The sequence below is a fragment of the Microcaecilia unicolor genome, chromosome 10 (genome assembly GCF_901765095.1).
Source record: "Microcaecilia unicolor chromosome 10, aMicUni1.1, whole genome shotgun sequence".
Taxonomy (NCBI): domain Eukaryota; kingdom Metazoa; phylum Chordata; class Amphibia; order Gymnophiona; family Siphonopidae; genus Microcaecilia; species Microcaecilia unicolor.
Window position 1 is genome coordinate 121,282,244 of NC_044040.1, and position 20,096 is coordinate 121,302,339.

The window sequence follows — 20,096 nt, forward strand, 5'->3', positions numbered from 1 at the left end:
AAGAACTTTACTTAACTTCTGCAACAGGCAGTTCAAATCCTTTCAAAGTAGAACCAGTTCATTTGTAATCCATATCCTGTACAAATAGGTCAAAGCCAAATTTAGGGATATGGTGTAATCCTTTAGTCCAAATTTTGTAATCTACTACAGTATCTACATATTTATAGCTCCTTCTGTTCATTATCTATCCTTTCTGGGTGAAACAATCTAAGGCTATGGCTGCAACACCAATGCAACAAGCAATCTCCATTGTGGATCAAACCTCCTTGTCTGTCCACACTCTCCCAAAGGGTGTACCTCACTGGACTACCACCTCTGGCTCCGAACAGGCTTTTCCCTGCTCCTGCTCCCAGACTGAGATCCCCTGCTTCCCACCTGGAGCACACCTCCACTTCACAGTTAATGCTTTACTGGCAGAAACCTCCACTCTAGTCAGCCTTAGTTTCTTGAACCAATCTAGGATACCCCCCTCTCCACAACGGTCCTGGTGGGGGTAGAGGCAACCAGTGGCATAGCTAGGTGGGTTCCCCCTCCAAATTTCATCTGGGCCCCTGGTTTTACTGGCAGAGGTCCCCAACCCCCACCAACTGAAGCCTTCTTCAGCGTCAGTCTCCGGCACTGCCGCGTTCCCTGGCCTGCTCTTTCTTCCCCTTCACATTCTGCATGCTCCTTTAAGAGACTGGTGCTGAAGAAGACTTCAGTTGGCAGGGGTTGGAGACCCTCACCAGCAAAGGTATTTGCTGCTGTGGGGTGCGGAAGGGCAGCGGGGGGAGCAGTGAGGTAGTGGGGGGGGGGTGAGGCTGCGGGGGGCGAGGCAGCAGGGAGGCAGACAAAAATGTGCCCCCCACCTCGGACTCTGGCCTCCTCCCACCGCGAGGTCTGGCTATGCCCCTGGAGGCAACCAAAGACTTTGTGCTATCCCCAACAACAATATTTAGAAACTTCAAACTTCTCTCATACTGTCATTCAACAGCCATGAACATTTCCCTCACCACTTTCACATAAACACTCCCCTTGGCCTGGGCTTTCTCTCTCCATTTCCAACCCACTTCCCTCCCCCCAGTGACTCTAGGGAGAAGCCGCTCAGCAGTTTAGTTATCCCCATTATAATGGGGAATTAGATATATGCAACCCGGATTTCATCCGTGCACTAGCTCTGGCCCCAGGCCACAAAAAAACTCACACTTCTTTAAACTTCATAGTCTCCGCTCACTCTCAGGCCACTCTTATCCCATACCTCCTTCCAATCCACTTACAGTCAAGCTGAGGTGGGTCAATGGTCCAGAATAGCAATCCGGAGGGTTGGGAGACACTTTTTCTAGATCTGAGTTCCACTCAGCTCTTCAGTCCAGGAGCCACGCAACACTCCAGAAGGCTTAATTACAAACTTCAACTTTTATTGTAACTCCTGCAACAGGCAGATTCTTACTTCAGTTATTCCTACCAAAGTCAATTTTTTATAAACTCTTCTATAGCTCAATTTCAGGCTTCTGTCATTCCATGGGGAACACCTTTACTGTACTTCTCAGGGCTATATACATATATACAATCTCTCCCATTGATGCCTATCCTGCCAGCCAGGGCTGTTCTTTCCTCCATCGAATCACTCCGCTACCACCAGGCACAGTCCCTTATGGCTGTCCTCCTTTCACAGGTATACCTCCTAGAGTAGCACCCCGGCCTTGAGCAGACTTCTTTCTGCCCTAAATCCTGCTCAAGAGCCAGATTCCCCAATCCGCCTGAAGCTCTGACTCCACCAGTTGTTGTGAGTGAGACAACAACTGCTCCCCAATTCTAGCCTAACTTAAGGTGGCATTTCAGGATCCCCCTTCTCCTTCTTTGGGTCACTTGGCAGGTGGCTTGCAGGCAACCAAAGACTGCTTCCCACTCTAAATCTTCTCCTTTATCTCCTCCCGATTCCTCCCAAAACTGACACTCTCCCAAACATAGGCACTCTTTCTGCATTTTATTCCATACACACTCCCCAAGGGCTGAGCTTCCTCCCACCCAGGGACCTCCCAGTCACTCCCCCAAGTGACTCTCTACAAGGATTTAACCTTTTAGTAATCCCAACCTAACAAGGGATTACACATAGAAAAGCATGCAACTCCAAGGGGATGTGGTAATATGTGTCCTGCTGTCCTTGGAGAACATCTGTTACCGGTAAGTAACTTTGCTTTCTCTGAGGAGACCCTCACCAGCAAAGGTATTTGCTGCTGTGGGGTGCAGGTAGCAAAAGTAGACTATATAAGAGGTATGACTGAGAATGTAACTTAAGCAAAATGAGCTAGCTTTCCTTCTGTGTATGCTGTTATTGTAAATATATACTTTGCTTCCTGTATAATGTTCTTATACAGCCTCTGTCCAAGGGAGGACAGTTGAAAAAAATAAAAGTTTTTTATTCTTTCTTGCAGAATATTGTGAATGTGATTTGTATAACCTAAGAGAATAAGGAGGTTTTAAACAAATGTCACACATGAAGAAACACTTCCAAAAGAGTGAACTCCGCAAAGGTTCAGAGAATGATTTGCACAAGTCACAAATAAAGACTTGGGATTAATTTCTTTGATTTTTGCCTGAACACCACCATGAATACCAGCCATAGTTGCAGCGTTGTCATATCCTTGACCACGACAGAGGTTTATGTCCAGTCCATCACTATCCAGTTGTTTCAAGATCTGTTCTGTGAGTTCAGCAGCAGTCTTCCCAGAAATAGGAAAGAAGCCCAAGAATGATTCCTTTATTTCAACTTTATCATCTTCAAAATGGACATATCTGATCACTTCACACATTTGATCAGTGTGTGAAACATCAGGAGTGCTATCAAAAAGAATTCCAAAGTATTTTGCTTTTTTAATATCTGCCACTATTTTTTCTTTGACATAATTTCCCAGAAGATGAATTAATTCATTTTGAATTTTGGGAGATTAAGTATGAAGTCACTCTCCTTTCAGAAGAAACAGTATGATTGAGTTTTACAAAATGTTCCTTCAAAACTGGGTCATAATTTGAGAGTAATTCTATCAACTCCAAAAAATGTCCTTTGTTTGCTGATGACCTATCCTCTCTGTGTCCGCGGAAAGGAAGGTTTTGTTTCACCAAAAACATGATTACATCCAAAAGACGATATAAAATGTCTCTCCAGTTTTTTCTCTCTTTATCCATTTCCACTTGATGGATTTTATCAATAGTTTTTTGGAGTTGCAGTCCCATTGCCAAGGTCTTCCATTTTTCTAAGCAGGAGAGATGTTGTTCAGATAGCTCATGTTCAGGAACTTTAGGATTTAACTTCCACCAGTTTTTAAAGCCAGTTATAAAAACTGATGTTCCAGCTTTTGTCTTATTATCTGCAAACAGTCTGCAGCAAAAACAAAACAAACAATTTTTTGATTTTGAATAAGCCATCCAAGTTCTCAATACTTTTTCACCCTTTGGTAAAGATTTATAAAACCATGAAGTTGTTAAGTGTCGACTGCCTCCTTTGCTCTTTTTTCCTTCTCGTTGAACTGCAGAGAAAGGTCCATCTTTATTCTGAAGAGGTTCACTTCCCCTTTTAACCAGGTTAACTCTCAAGTCATCTGGAACCGGTATTGGCCAAGAAGCGATATCAGAATAAAGTAAAATATCATTTGTTGCCATTTCTTCAAACTCTTGTTGGTCTCTACTACTAGTGTCTCTTTCTTCTCCATTGCTATCAATTCCTTTCTCTTCCTCATTATCAGTGCTTATAGATGATGATGATTCATTGTCATCTTTCAGCCCTGTGTCATCTGAATCATCTTGTGTTGTTTCTAGTATAGGTGCTTTGGATGCGCCACCTTCTTCCAAATTTTCATTACCTATATGCGATGTTGAAGACATTACATATTTCAACATAGATCCAGACATTGCTTCAATCGCCGCCTCTTTTGCTTTTTTAATTTTTCTTTGTTGTGCTCCACTGAGTCAATGTCATTTCATGTTGGTATCCCACCTTGAATTTCTTTAAAAAATTCAGAATAAATATGAACTAGTTGGTGGAATGGAGATTTCTAACCATCAGCATATACCCCCACTCTCTCTCTCTTTCTTGCCCCTTTCCATCCAGCATCTGCCTCCTTTCCCTGCCCCTTTCCATCCAGTGTCTGGTCTGCCCTTTCTTCTCTCATTTCCAGCGCCGTCCGCCCCTCTGTCTGTCCCCTCCATTCATCATCATCATGCCCTCTTTCTCTCCCATCCAGAGTAGTGTTCTTGCCCCCCTCCCTCCTTCTTTTTCACATTTTATGACCCCCCCCCCCCCCCCCCCTGGCTGCAGCTTGCTGCTCTTGTCAAACTAGCAGCAGCAGAAAATGCTATGAAAATTTTTTTAAGTCAATTTAAATAAATATTAGATCGCACCACGGGGCCTAATTACCTGGCTGGAATGGAAGTGATCCAAGATTCTTCTGCGGTTCTGCCGATGATAGACTGGTGGCCGGCAGGGGTGGAGTGCACTAGCAGTGCAGGAAGCTGGAAGGAAGCAGAAGGCGCTAGGTCGCGGCTGCAATTAAGTTTGGTGGAAGAAGAAACTGTTTTCAGCTCATGGCAGAGAACTTATATTGCATGATTAAACATTGTCATCACTGAGAGTATCAGAAACAATCACTTTACAAATGAACCATGTTTTTTTAGGTTTCAGCTGTAGGTAGATGGATTGATTTTTGCAGGGAAGAGGGGGCAAAGAGGGTTGAGAAAATAAAGTGATCAAGAAAAAAGTGCTCAACATAGGAGCTTAAAAAATCTAGAGCAAGAAAATAACCAATTCTTTGGTCTAAGCCTTGCAAAATCCATTATGCAGAAAATGGAAATTTGCATTTTGTTATATCCCACTTCTCACTCAGGGTGACCTGGTTCGCAATATGCAGATCATATGCAAATTAGTGTGCTACCCCTTCACGCTCAGGGTGACCTGGTTCCCACTAAGCAAATTAAGCAGGTCTTACCAACTGCATATTTCTCAGGCAACTCTTTATTCCAGCCCCTGGGCACACTTCTTCTAGCTTAATACTTTATACTTTCATAGGTCTTCACACTGAGCCTCCCCACACAGATACATGGGCTCAGTACTAACTTCAATACTTTGGGGAATTTTAACCCCAGGCTTTGCAGCCTGCTTCTCTCAGTACTGGGACACACAGTCCTTCCTTCTTTTGACACACAGTCCTTCCTTCTTTGAACACACAGTCCAACACTAATGCTTTAGGGACTTCTTACCCCAGGATTTTCAGCCTGCTTCTCTCCTTTGGACACACAGTCCACCACAAGTCCATAGGGTTAGCCAGTATCTTCCAGGGGAATCTCTCTTCTTCTGCTGCCAGCTCACTTCTCTTCCTTTCACCCTCAGGTGGGGTATAAAGTGGTTAATTAGCTACACAGGACCCAGACCATAACCTCCTACACCTGTGGACCTCCCAGGGCTCTCCCCGGTCCTAACGACCTCCATCTATTCTCCTACTAGCGCCCTCTAGTGGCCTACCCCGGATAGGACAGCCTAATACTTATCACAAACCCCCACCCTTAAAATAATTGCTGCTCTACCTCAGCAACCCTCTAAGCCTTCTCCACTGAGGAGCAGCAATTCTTCAAAGGAGGGCATACACTTTTCCAGGCTCATCCCTGCTCTATCCATGGGCCTCACCACCCCCCATCTAGGCTCCTCATCACCCTCTTAGCACATCACATGGCCCGGGCCCTTCCCATTCACTAGGCCTTGAGGGGCTCTCACTGCAGCGGGCCCTACCTGACCCTCTTCTCTTGCAGCCCCCTCCTACCTCCTGGGCGCCCGACGATACCATGATCCCTCCGAGGGAGGGGTCACCTATCTCGCCTAGGTCCCTTATCTTCCTCTTAGCACCTCGCATGGTCCGGGCCCTTCCCTTTCACTGGGCGCCCGACGATACCATGATCCCTCTGAGAAAAAGGAAACCTGATGACTCCTCTCTTAGCACTTCACATGGCTCGGGCCCTTCCCTCTCACTAGGGCGCCCGACGATACCATGCTCCCACCGAGAAAGGCGCTCTGGAGCAGGTCCCTTCTGACCTCATCCCCTGCAAGTCCCAACACCTGGTTCTCAATGTCCATCTTTTTAGATCTTCTCCATTGGCCATTGACCAGGGCAAGTGCTTTGGCCTTCTCCTCTCCGGCTCCTCTGGCTTCTCAGGCCTCCAGCCTTCCTGGCCGTCCGATGGGGTGCAGCCTGCAATCACAAAAAAAACACATCCAAGTGTGGCCTGTTTACTCTCCTGGCCCCCACACTTGTGCTGCACCTCCTTGTGGGTGTGTGTGTTTGTGGCCTTCTCCATCCCCTACAGCCACTCCCAAGCCTCCAGATCTTACAAATCCACCCTCACCTCCCCCCCTAGGTACCCTTTACCTGGGGTAGGTGAGCAAAGTGCTTTGGCTAGTGTTGGCCCTCTCAACAGGCTTCTAGAACACGGCCTCTGGAGCCTCCAAGGTCACCTCCATCTCTCTTCACTGGGGATACACCGACTGCCTGGGTCCACACAAGTCCGCAGCTCTTCCCTTGGCTTCACCTTTCAGACAGAGATGTTCAACTGCCAAGGGTAGTTGTTCAACAGTCAAGTCCCATCTGGGAAAGTGCCATTTGTGATATCCCCCTTCTCACTCAGGGTGACCTGGTTCTCAATATGCAGATCATATGCAAATTAATGTGCTACCCCTTTCTCGCTCAGGGTGACCTGGTTCCCACTAAGCAAATTAAACAGGTCTTACCAACTGCATATTTCTCAGGCAACTCTTTATTCTAGCCCCTGGGCACACTTCTTCTAGCTTAATACTTTATACTTTCATAGGTCTTCACACTGAGCCTCCCCACACAGATACATGGGCTCAGTACTAAAACTTCAATACTTTGGGGACTTTTAACCCCAGGCTTTGCAGCCTGCTTCTCTCAGTACTGGGACACACAGTCCTTCCTTCTTTGAACACACAGTCCAACACTAATGCTTTAGGGACTTCTTACCCCAGGATTTTCAGCCTGCTTCTCTCCTTTGGACACACAGTCCACCACAAGTCCATAGGGTTAGCCAGTATCTTCCAGGGGAATCTCTCTTCTTCTGCTGCCAGCTCACTTCTCTTCCTTTCACCCTCAGGTGGGGTATAAAGTGGTTAATTAGCTACACAGGACCCAGCCCATAACCTCCTACACCTGTGGACCTCCCAGGGCTCTCCCCGGTCCTAACGACCTCCATCTATTCTCCTACTAGCGCCCTCTAGTGGCCTACCCCGGATAGGACATCCTAATACTTATCACAATTTATATAGCACTATCCATTACAGGACTGCAGAGAACACTGCAACGGTGCAGCCATTGCTGGGGGCGGAAAAGGAACCATTTTACCAACTGACATATTGCTGAACAAACAGGACTTTTAATTGCACAAATGAGTGTGATCTGGAATCAGGATAATAAGTCTGTACCATATTAGAATTTGTTCTAAAATATATCAGTACATGGAGATGGAGTACAACTTTAATTACCTAAGATTTCAACAATAATTGTTAATTACTGGTGATCGTGATCTGACAGTATAAAATTCTGTTGACAGACCCTTGGCCTTGCCTAATATGACCCATAATAATAGCAAAAAGGATTAGACCACCACCCCTCTAGTAATCAAAGAAACCAGCCAAAAGATCATGAGAAAAAGGATACCTGGTGGAAAAACTGAAAATAAAACTCGCTCAACTGATGTTATTCAGACTGCTTTAGGAATCAGGATAATAAGTCTGTACCATATTAGAATTTGTTTTAAAATATATCAGTACACGGAGACGGAGTACAACTTTAATTACCTAAGATTTCAACAATAATTGTTGATTAGTGGTGATCGTGATCTGACAGTAAAAAATTCTGTTGACTGACCCTTGGCCTTGCCTAATATGACCCATAATAGCAGTAAAAAGGATTAGACCACCACACCCCTCTAGTAATCAAAGAAACCAGCCAAAACTCCCAAAAGATCATGAGAAAAAGGATACCTGGTAGAAAAACTGAAAATAAAACTCACTCAACTGATGTTTTCATACTGCTGTGCAACTCTGCGACCGACGTGCGACGGAGAGTCAGGTCAGGACTCGGAGCCAAAGCACAACGTGAGTGACCGAGGAGACGTTACTGCTCTGCAGCAGGAAGGCCACAAGCCAAGGCGCACTGGTGCGTAGGGTGCCGCAGGGGGGGGGAGGAAGGCGTCATGACATTGAAGTAGGATGGCTGGGACCCACTCGTCTCGGACTGTCTCCGAGACTGGAGACTAGGGAGGGAGAGAGGAGCCGCTGGGAGGAGACAACGTGAGCCGCACTGCCGCAGAGAGGTGTAAGGTGCGCGCGCCGGACGCCGATGCAGCGTTAGGGGAAGTCCATGTCCAAACAAACTGACGGAAGCGGATGGAGCAGCACTGTGGAGCAGAAAAAGGAACACGCCGGACGGAACACCCCCCCATTGGTTGCACCCCTCGGTACGCCACTGGTGTAAGGCACGCGCACCGGACGCCGGTGCAGCGTTAGGGGAAGTCCATGTCCAAACTGAAGGACGCGGGCGGAGCAGCGCTGTGGAGCAGAAAAAGAGGAACACGCCGGACGGAACACCCCCCCATTGGTTGCACCCGGGGCGGTCCGCCCCACCGCCCCCCCCTCGGTACACCACTGCCTCCCCCCCTCCCCCGCACCCGGGTCTGATATACCTCCAGCTCTCCCCTGCCACTGGTCCTCCACAAGTAGCAGAGAGCACTGAAACCTGCTTCTCCGACCAGTGGGGCCTTTCCTGTGCATGTCCTGCATCTGTGATACAACTTCCTGTGGGTAGGATGCGCACAGGAAAGGCCCTGCTGGCCATAGAGGCATATTTCAGTGCTCTCTTTGCTACGTGTGGAGGACCGATGGAGAGAGAGAACTGGTGTAATACTGGACCCACACAGCCACAGGAGGGATGGGAAGGGAGGGGACAGGAAACAAAATATACCAGACTCGGGATCAGGGAGCAGGGTTGAAGAGATGCCAAACTGGCCAGAGGTAGTGGGACAGAGAGAGACCTGAAGCAAAGGGGAGGGGGAAGAGGGGAGAGATAGTGGACTGGGTCTGGGGAAGCAGAGGGAAAAGAGAAAGAGAGACCTGGCGCAAAGGGAAGGGGAAGAGGGGGAAGCTCATGAGAGACTCCTGAGAAAGTTAAAGAGTCATGGGATAGGATGCAAGGTTCTGGTGTAGATTAGGAATTGGTTATTGGACAGAAAACAGAGAGAAGGGTTAAATGGTCATTTCTCTCAATGGAGGAGGGTGAATAGTGGAGTACCGCAAGGATCTGTATTGGGACCAGTGCTATTTAACACATTTATAAATGATATGGAAATCGAAACGACAAGTGAGGTGATTAAATTTGCTGATGATACAAAACTATTCAAGGTTGTCAAAACACATGTGGACTGTAAAATATTGCAGAAAGACCTTAGGAAATTGGAAGACTGGGCATCCAAATGGCAGATGAAATTTAATGTGGACAAATGCAAGGTGATGCACATTGGAAAGAATAATCCAAATCATAGTTACCGTGATGCTAGGGTCCATCTTGGGAGTCGGCGCTAAAGAAAAAGATCTAGGTGTTAGATAATACACTGAAACCTTCTGCTCACTGTGCGGTGGCGGCCAAAAATGCAAACAGGATGCTAGGAATTATTAGGAAAGGGATGGTGAATAAGACAAAAATACTACAGTATATGTTTTATATTACTAGTCTTTTTACTACCTTACCAAATTAATACTCACCAACCACCCACAATTTAGAGAGATAAAAGACTAGGAAGGCCACGCGTATGAGAAGAGCAATTCTTTATCTTACTTACCAAGAGAAAGTTACAATTTACAAATGCTAGTTTCTCATGTGGAGAGCAGGGGACACAAACATGTGCTCTGCCACTGCCTCTCCAACGTAATGCTCTAGTTCAATTGTTTATATACCTTTTGTGTTAAGCAAGGCTTCACATTACTTCAGCACTTATCTTCCTCAGAGATCATTCTGTTCTCTATTCTCACCATCTATTTTCCCTTAAGTTGCTAAATCACATTCTGTCCATCCATAATTGCACCTTTCCCACGCCAGCTTGCCCTTAAAGGTATACATTCCTGAGTTTACACAGGCTCGTGTTCTTTCATAAATTACAGGCTTCTCAATCTCTAATAGATTCCAGAGTCGCACAGGCTTGTCAGCCTCTGCCCTTTTTGACCTGTGCTGGGGTGCTGACCTGTGCTCATAATTCTACATCTCCCCTCTTGAAGGCCTTGAAAAGGGCTTCACTTATTTTGAACCTTCGTATCCCTCAAGGTTCTGTTAGTGCCCCGGCCACAGGCTGTCTTAGGTTGAAGGCTGTCCTAGCTTACCTGTCATTATCATATGACCTCACGAGCACTAATGGATGATCTCTTATTTTTCCGTTTAAGGGATAGCCCCTCATAGGTTCCCGTCAATTCAGTTAGGAAGATTGTAGGTGTGAGTCACAATGTCAAACCCTTTTTACAGGTATCAGGCTATAGGTGACAAAAGAATGTGGTCATAATGAGATGTAAGTTACCCCTCTTTAACCTTCCCTGGGCCTTATGTTACTTACAATACCTTACCATCTAAATGATCCTAGAGGAAGATAATAATGCAAAACCAAGAGTATCACAAAGAAATTAAACATTATCTTCAACATTTTCAATTTCTGTGCTAATGTGTAGTCTTTCATACAGTACATATGCATGTTCTATAGGTTCTCTTTTACTTAAAGCAGTTTCAATTAACTGTTGCACTAAGCTTCTAATACAGGGTGTTATACAGCAGCTAAGAAGTACAAATACAGAAATAATGATTATCAGTGTGGTGAAACCAGATAATATGAAGGTTTTCCATAGCATAGTGAACATCGAATAAGCAATTAACATTAGCAGTGCATAAAACAGCTTGTGATGTACGGAGATAATTCAGTAAGAAAAATAAATTTTCGGCCATATTTCCTTCTGTGTATTACAGTACTTTCATTTGTGCATTGGGAAGGAATACTAACAGACCTCATTTGCATCCATTTAAGTGCATTTGTGGCAATGTTTAGTGTACATGCTAACACCTGTGTTCGATCCCTTTGAGCATTTTGTGCACAACGATGTGCACAAAAATCAGGCACTAAGGGCTAGATTCTATATACAGTGCCGAAAAGGTCCGTGCAGAACAGAAAATTGCTTAAGCGCATTCTGTAACCACAAAACACTATATATAGAATATGCTTTAGCACAGATATGCACGCGAATATAGGCACCCTCTATAGAGAATTTGCCCAGAATGACATTGGTGCATATCGACGTGATGTCACGACAACGATATCTGCGGGGACATTTCTACAAAATGCCTCCAAGAAGGAAACACAGAATGCCAAATTTTAGTCCCCAGAACACTGAAATTTTGGCCAGACTGTTCCTCTAAAAGGAGGAACGGTACTTTGTGGTACCAGAAAAAAGAAGGGCATACTTAAGGTACTGCAAGAGCTGGGAGAGGCTGACTGCCTTCTACAACTCCTAGGTCTGGGCCCACAGAGATGTGAGTATACTAAGTACTTAAAGTTCCTAATTCTATTTAGTACAGTACTACCCAACAAATCATTCATCCACATATTTTCAGAGAACATTTAATTACAAATTTGTGATCAGACTGTAATCCTTAGACATGCCTGTGCAATATTGTAATATAACAGTAAGATGGTAATGGCTGTTTAGAAGGAAAAGGCAAGTACTCTAAACACTTTCTTCCTTGAGCAAAATGGCCACCCTGCCTCCTCTTTCTGTGAGCAGCAGAGCCTTGGCCAATGTTAAATGCGGAGTGGAGGAGTGCAGGGCCAGTCCTAGGGTTTCTGGCGCCCTCCTGCAGCCTATTAGTCGGCGCCCCTACCCATCCAGGGGCGGGATCACTAAGGCTCCACCCCTACACTAGTCACACCCCTTTTACTAGCCATTGCATCATTGAAAATATTACACCTTAATCTCCAGGGATTGTTGAATAGCCAACAGTGACTCCAACGACAGGTCAAATAAAAGGAGGGACAAAGGGCATCCCTGCCTAGTACCCTTATATAAACTGAAACAAGAGGACATGCAGCCGTGCACGTGGGGATGTGAACAAAAGCCATGACCATTCCACAAACCCCCTCACCCAATCCAAACCATTCCAATATTTTCAACATGTAAGGCCATTCTATCCTATCAAATACCTTCTTGGCACCCAGAGTCACCGAGAAGGAAGGCAGATCTAAGCGCCTCGCCAGTTGCAACAACTGAAAACACAGCCTGGTGTTGCAACAACTGAAAACATAGCCTACCGTCACGCAACAAATCCAGTTTGATCCAGGTTTATAAGTTCATGGAGACATTTTGTCAGGCGAAGTGACAATGTCTTCGTGAACAATTTGGCATCAACATTAATTAATGACAAGGGTCTATAATATGCTACCTCCAAAGGGTCTCTGCCTGGTTTTGGAAGCACTGTCATGAGGGCCTCATTCATTGTTCCTTGAAAGGTGCCATTCTCTAACATGGACTGGTATTTATTCAATAAATGGAGTATCAATAGAGGATGAAATGATTTATAAAATTCAACTGTGTAGCCATCCATGCCACAAGTTTTACCATTTTACTTTAGTGCCAGTGCAATCTCAGACTCCATAATAGGCCCTTCTAACATTTCCCTGTGCTGAACCTCAAGTTTAGGTGCCTGTATAATATGTATGAATCCATCTACCACCTCAGTAGAGGGAGGACCTTCAGAAGAATACAGTTTTTTTTTAAATAAAAGTCAACAAATTTACCTAGGATGTCATTCTGGGCAGTAAGAAGATCCCCAATGCACTCCCTATTCTTCCCTTTCAGAAAAGCAGCTAAGGTCTTCCCAGCCCTATTGGAGGTTTGATAATATGTGGACTGTTGGACTGTTGAACATAAATTTCACCCCGAGCCCTAGAGATAAGAGATAGTTGTATTGATATTTGGCCTTAATGTATTTAGAAAGGGCCTCCGTGGTCCATCTACAAAGTAGACTACTTTCAATGTCATGAATTTCCTTCTCCAAGATTTCTAATTCCTGTTTACATTTTTTTTTAAGAAGCACTGTATACATCAAGATCTCACCCCTCAAAGTAGCTTTCATGGCATCTCATCTAGTGACCTGAGAAACCAGGGCCCCTGCATTAAAGTAAAATAGTCCTGTATGGCAGTGGAATTTCTTGGTAACACTGGATTCTGCACTAAAACATTATTAAACCACCATACCGGTTTGGGGGAGTCGACTTGTTTGATCAAACTGGAGATCTTGATCCCTGCATGATCTGATATGTCAATATCCCCAATAAAAGGCATGGATTGTCATGGAGATTAATAACTTGGAGAATAAAAAAATAATTAATTCTAGAGAAGGATTTGTGAACCTGAGAGCAAATGTGAATTCCTGTCCAAAGTCCATTATTTCTAATAAGCTTTTGCTATTGTTTTCAATAGCATTTGGTATTATTTTGGGTGTATCAATGTGGCGGCAAGCTCTGCCTACTGATCTCATCCCACATAATGAGCCAGATAGGCTCATGCCAAGGAGTTTAGATTGAGAACAGGAATGGCATGAGCCTTTCTGGTCCATTATGTGGGTTGCCGCCAGTAGGTGGAGCTTGCTGCCACATTGGCTCACTAAAAACAATAACAAATGCTATTTAAAACAATAGCAAAAGCTCATTAGAAATAATGGACTGCCTATGTGTGGTCCATCTGTAAAACGTCTAAAGCTGTTCCAGTCAGATAGGCAGGACCTTAAAAGGTAGAGGATAAAGGATTTTTTTATTTGGCTGCTTTTTAATTTATTTGAAAGCTTCTCATTTCTAGATATAAATATAATGAAATACAATTGAATATCATTAAAACAGCTTTAAAAATTATCGTAGCTAGTAAAAACAGCAGTAATAAACTCTGTATTTTGTGCTCATTCATCTATACTGCTCTATAGAATACAGTAATACATGGCCAAATTTAAGTGAGGATACCTTGTTTCCCGAAGGGTTCATTTTAACTATTGTTGTAATCTGGGTGGATGATTGATGTTCGGCATTCACGTACTGTGGGACGAATGTTGTATTGCCATCTGGTATATGTATAGAAAGAGAGATAGTTAACCAGTAGTTCCCAACAGAATAAGTTTGAACAATCAAAAGTAGTATACCATGCCATACTTTATTTATTTATTTATTGTATTTGTACCCCACATTTCCCCACCTTTTTGCAGGCTCAATGTGGCTTACAAAGTATGGAAATGAGAACGTCATTACATGATATAAGAAAACAGTCGATCATAAGCTGAGGTGAAAGAGGAATTTAGGTAGAAGGTGTTAGGTAAGGTCGTGAAAGAGGTGTTTTGGTGTACTTGGGTGGTTTAAGGAATGATTTGTTTCATTGAGGGTGACTTTTGTAGGCTCTGTTGAAGAGATGTGTTTTCAAAGCTTTGCAAAAGCTGGTTAGATTGGTCATGGTTTTTAGGGCCATGGGTAGTGCGTTCCAAAACTGTACTTTTGTACTCAAAGGTGGTAGCATAAGCCTGTTTGTACTTCATTCCTTTATAGCTGGGAAAGTTCAGGTTGAGGAATTTGCGGGCTGATCTTTTGGCATTCCTGGGCGGTAAGTCCACTAAGTTTAGCATATAGAGTGGGGCATCTGCGTGAATGATTTTGTGTACAGTCTTGTAGATCTTGAACTCAATTCGTTCCTTGAGCGGGAGCCAATGCAGTTTCTCTCTGAGGGGTTTCGCACTTTCGTATTTAGGTGTTCCAAAAATGAGTCTGGCTGCGGTGTTCTGGGCTATTTGGAGTTTTTTGATGGTCTGTTCTTTGCAGCCTGCGTATAGAGCGTTACAGTAGTCCAAGTGGCTTAATACCAATGACTGTACTAGGGTGCGGAAAATGTTTCTTGGGAACAAAGGTTTTATTCTTTTGAGTTTCCACATCGATTGGAACATTTTTTTCGTCGTTGTTGTAATCTGGGTGGATGATTGATGTTCGGCATTCAAGCACTGTGGGACGAATGTTGTATTGCCATCTGGTATATGTATAGAAAGAGAGATAGTTAACCAGTAGTTCCCAACAGAATAAGTTTGAACAATCAAAAGTAGTATACCATGCCATACTTTGTATTGTTGTTCAAATATTTTTACTGGTCTAATTGCTTATTGCTCATGTTTGATCTATTCTTACTGTACACCGCCTTGAGTGAATTCCTTCAAAAAGGCGGTAAATAAATCCTAATAAATAAATAAATAAATCTGCCTCAGTGTTATAAAGATGGACTATATTGAAATTAAATGGAAGTAAAATTAAACTCTCCTTTCATTGGGACACAAGGAATCACATGGACCTCCTAGTATAATCCATTATCCTTTCCTATAATGTTTTTGGTCTCATGCATTACACCAATGGTCTCTAATTGTTCTCATACCTCACACTAACATTATCGGCTTTTGTTTCACCTAGAATGTAAGTTGCACTGAACCCTGGAAAGGGGATATTAACGATATACAAGAATTGATCTAATTTGATTTGATTTGTATAAGTTTACATTTTAGATACACAAATGGATTATTCTGTTTTGAGCATGTTTCAGGGACAAGTGGTTTTATAAGTCAAAATAATAAAAATATTTGTTTAATGCAGATCTCTCATTTGTTTAAACATAACTAACTGGGCTATAAGCCCCTAATGCAGTCCCATTGGTTTTCTTATATTTTGTTCTTATGATGACTTATACTGTGCCACAACTGAAGATGTTTATCTCTTCTAATTGGTTGATAATAAAAGGAGCTCACTGTGAACACTATCCACTCTAAAAGGTTGTTTTGTGGTTATGCATGAGGAACTGTGATATTGTATAAATAAGTGTGTGTTTTTGTTCCTAGTCATGCATCCAAAGGCTATATGATCTTTTTAAGAAAGCCAGTTAATTTAACTTAGTAGTGGAACTTAACCACACAGGCATGGTATGGTCGCATTTTCATTACGGTAATACTAGAGCTCAGTAAAAGGAACAGGTTATTTTGAGTTAGTCTTCACAGGACCAGACACGCTTTCCTTGTGCAATCACCACCCATTTGGATAGGCAATGCCTTAAAGGGTTGAGGATAAACGAGGGTTGTTTTTTTAAATTTGACATTTACATTCCACATTATCCCAAGAAAAGTAGGGTTCAATATGGTTTACATTTTGAAATACAGTGAGACAGAATAATAGAATTCAGTAACATTGTGGGAGCAAGTTGATGAATATGTCTGAAGCATTTAAATGCTTATCCATTAACGATGCCACATGTTCAGAAATTATAGCCATAGGTATAGGCAGTTATTCAAAGATTATCACATACATACACCAGAACAGGCATCCATATACACATTGCAAAAGTAAACTACAACTTCTACAGCACAACACAGTTTATACCAAGTTGTTTAGCCACCCTTAGGTTTCGCCTTTGGTTTTAACAAGCAAACAGCATGTGCATGTACGGTCTGGATAAATGAATTAAAATAATCACAGTTTAAAGCAAATGTCCATAATATGCAATACTTGTTAGCAATAATGAAACAGTGATGTAATATTCACATAGCAGGCAGCCAACAGATTTATTTTTCACTGAACATAATTAATTTTGTATGAACTTGGCGGCTAATAGTGTGCTACTTGCTACTGTATTTTGGTGGTGTATGTTTGCCTTTCTAACAAAATCACTGTCATCTATATACAACACACACAGCTAGGAGACAAATGGGCATATTTTCAAAGCACTTTGGGAGGCTAAGTTCCATAGGTTTCTATGGAACTTTGGGAGGCTAAGTGCTTTGAAAATGAGCCTGAAAGATTTCAAAACAACACAAAAAAATGCCTTTTACAACCAGACTTGAAGAAGAAATAAATATATGCAACATAACTGGAAAATGTTGGCAAATTTAGACTGAGTCTAGATGGAACTTCTGCATGAAGGAAGCTCTTCCCTCATTATTCGATACCTCTCTTAGAAATAGTAGTAATACAAAAATTAAGTGCGTTTTTGTAATATACCATTGCATTCCACAAAACAGAAAGAGCAAGTTCCCACATACTATCTTTTTCTTTTTAGGTATGCACAGGAAAAAAAATATTTTAAATGCTCCCAGGTTTCAACCTAATTAATGTTTAAAAAAAACATTTTACTTATAAATAGAAACTCTGAATATTGAGCTCCTGATTCTCATAACATGATGTCTGTTTTGGTGACTCTTTACTAGGTGAAAACATCTCTGCATGAATACAATGCCTGCTAGGGTGCTAGGGAGTCCCCATAACCAGCCCCTCCAAACTGTGTCAGTGTGAGTATCACTGCATCAGTCTGGGCAAAAAGCAAATACGGCTGCCAGGGTCCCCAATGAAGTCAGATTGAGAACAAGAGATGGCATGAGCCTATCTAGCCCATTATGGGGGCTGAAGCCAGTAAGGCGAGCTTGCTGCCATTTTAGTTCACCCAAAACAATGGCAAACACTACTGAAAACAATATCAAAAGCTTACCACAAAAATATAACTATGTGTGGTTCATCTGTAAAAAGTCTAAAGCTGTTCCAGTTGGATAGGCAGTGCCTTAAAAAGTGGATGATAACAGATTTTATTTTAAAGCTTCCCGTATATCGATATAAATATCATGAAATAAAATTGAATATCACTAAAACAGCTTAAAAAATTATTGTAGCTGGTAGAAACAGCAATTATAAACTCTGTATTTTGTGGTAATTTTCCTACACTGTTCTATAAAATACAGTAATACATGGCCAAATCTCAGTGAGGATATCCGGTTTACTGATGGGTTCATGTTAACTGTTGTAATCTGCCTTGTGAAGGCTGGTATTATAAAGATTGAATATATTGAAATTAAATGGAAGTAAAATTAAAATCTTCTTTGATTGGGGGCACATGGAATCACATCTTCACCTCATATCGTTTGTAGAAGTTTACATTTTAGATACACAAATGGATTATTCTGTTTTGAGCATGTTTCAGGGACAAGTGGTTTTATAAGTCAAAATAATAAAAATATTTGTTTCATGCAGATCTCTTATTTGTTTAAACATAACTAACAGGGCTATAAGCCCCTAATGCAGTCCCATTGATTTTCTTATATTTTGCTCTTGTGATGACTTATATTGTGCCTGTTTACTAAGCTGCACTAGCTTTTTTAGCTCACGCTAAAGATTAAAGTCGCCCAATGTTTCCTATGGGCGACTTAGCATTTAGTGCATCCTAATCATTAGCACGTGCTAAAAATGATAAAGTGGCCTTAGTGCTGTTTAGTAAACAGGGCCCTTAATTTATAAGTGGAACATAACCACAGAGGCATAGTATGGTCACATTTTTAATCTGATAATACTAGAGCTCAGCTAAGCAACAGGTTATTTTGAGTTAGTTTTCATGGGAACAAACATGCTTTCCTTGTGCCATCACTATCCAGTTGGATAGGAATGCCTTAAAAGATGGAGGATAAAGGATTTTTTTTTATTTTGACATTTACATCCCACATTATCTCAAGCAAACTCAGGTTCAATGTGGCTTACATTTGGGAAATACAATGAGACAGAATAATAGAATTCAATAACATCATGGGAGCAAGGCAATGGATATCTGTGAAACATTTAAGAAAGATGAGAGTACCATATATACCCAGCTGGGTATTTAAAAGTCTGTCCTTTCATGATGCATCATGTTCAGCAATCATAGCCATAAGTATAGACAGTTATTCAAACATTATCACATACAAACACCAAAAAAACCAAACAACAATTTCTAAAGTACAACACAATTTATTCCAAACTGTTTAACCATCCTTAGGTGTTGCCTTTGGGTTTTACAAGCAATACCATGTGTATGTAAGGTCTGGATAAACAAATTAAAATAATCACAGTTTAAAGCAAATGCCTATAATATCTAATACTTGGTAGCAATAATGAAACAGCAATGGAATAGTCACATAGCAGGCAGCAAACAGATTTATTTTCCACTGAACATAATTAGCTTTGTATGAATTTAGCAGCTAATAGTGTGCTGCTAGCTACTGTATTTTGGTGGTGTATTGCTTGCCTTCATAATAAAATCACACTCATGTACTGTATATGCAAACACACAGCCAGGAGACAAAGATTTTTTTTTTAAATGCCCTTTTGTATCCACACAGAATGCCCTTTTACAACCACACAGACTTGAAGAAGAAATAAATATATACAACAGAATTGGACAATAATGGCACATTTAGACTAACTCTGGACAGAACTTCTGCATGAAGGAAGTTCTTCCCTCATTAGTCTACTACTATTAACACTACTTATCATTTCTATAGCACTACTAGACGTACGCAGCACTGTACACTTGAACATGAAGAGACAATCCCTGCTCGGCAGAGCTTACAATCTAATAAGGACAAACGGGACAAACAAGAGATAAGGGAATATTAAAGTGAGGGTGATAAAATAAGGGTTCTGAACAAGTGAATAAGGGTTAGGAGTTAAAAGCAGCATCAAAAAGGTGGGCTTTTAGCTTCGATTTGAAGACGGCCAGAGATGGAGCTTGACATACCGGCTCAGGAAGTCTGTTCCAGGCATATGGTGCAGCAAGATAAAAGGAACGGAGTCCGGAGTTAGCGGTGGAGGAGAAGGGTGCCGATAAGAGAGATTTACCCAGTGAACGGAGTTCCCGGGGAGGAATGTAGGGATAGATGAGTGGAGAGGTACTGAGGAGCTGCAGAGTGAATGCACTTATAAGTCAATAAGAGGTGTTTGAAATGTATGCGGAAACGGATAGGAAGCCAGTGAAGTGACTTGAGGAGAGGGCTAATATGAGCATAACAACACTGGTGGAATACTAGTTGTGCAGCAGAATTTTGAACAGATTGAAGATGAGAGAGATGACTACGTGGGAGACCTGTGAGAAGCAAATTGCAATAGTCTAAGTGAGAGGTAATAAGAGTGTGGATGAGGGTTCTGGTAGTGTGCTCAGAAAGGAAAGG

The 20,096-nt window shown here is 42.4% G+C and overlaps 1 pseudogene; it reads right to left on the bottom strand.

Annotated features, from left to right (window-relative positions):
• Positions 1–2,459: 2,459 nt before the first annotated feature.
• LOC115478328 lies at positions 2,460–10,415 on the bottom strand (annotated as a pseudogene).
• Between the last annotated feature and the right edge of the window lie 9,681 nt (positions 10,416–20,096).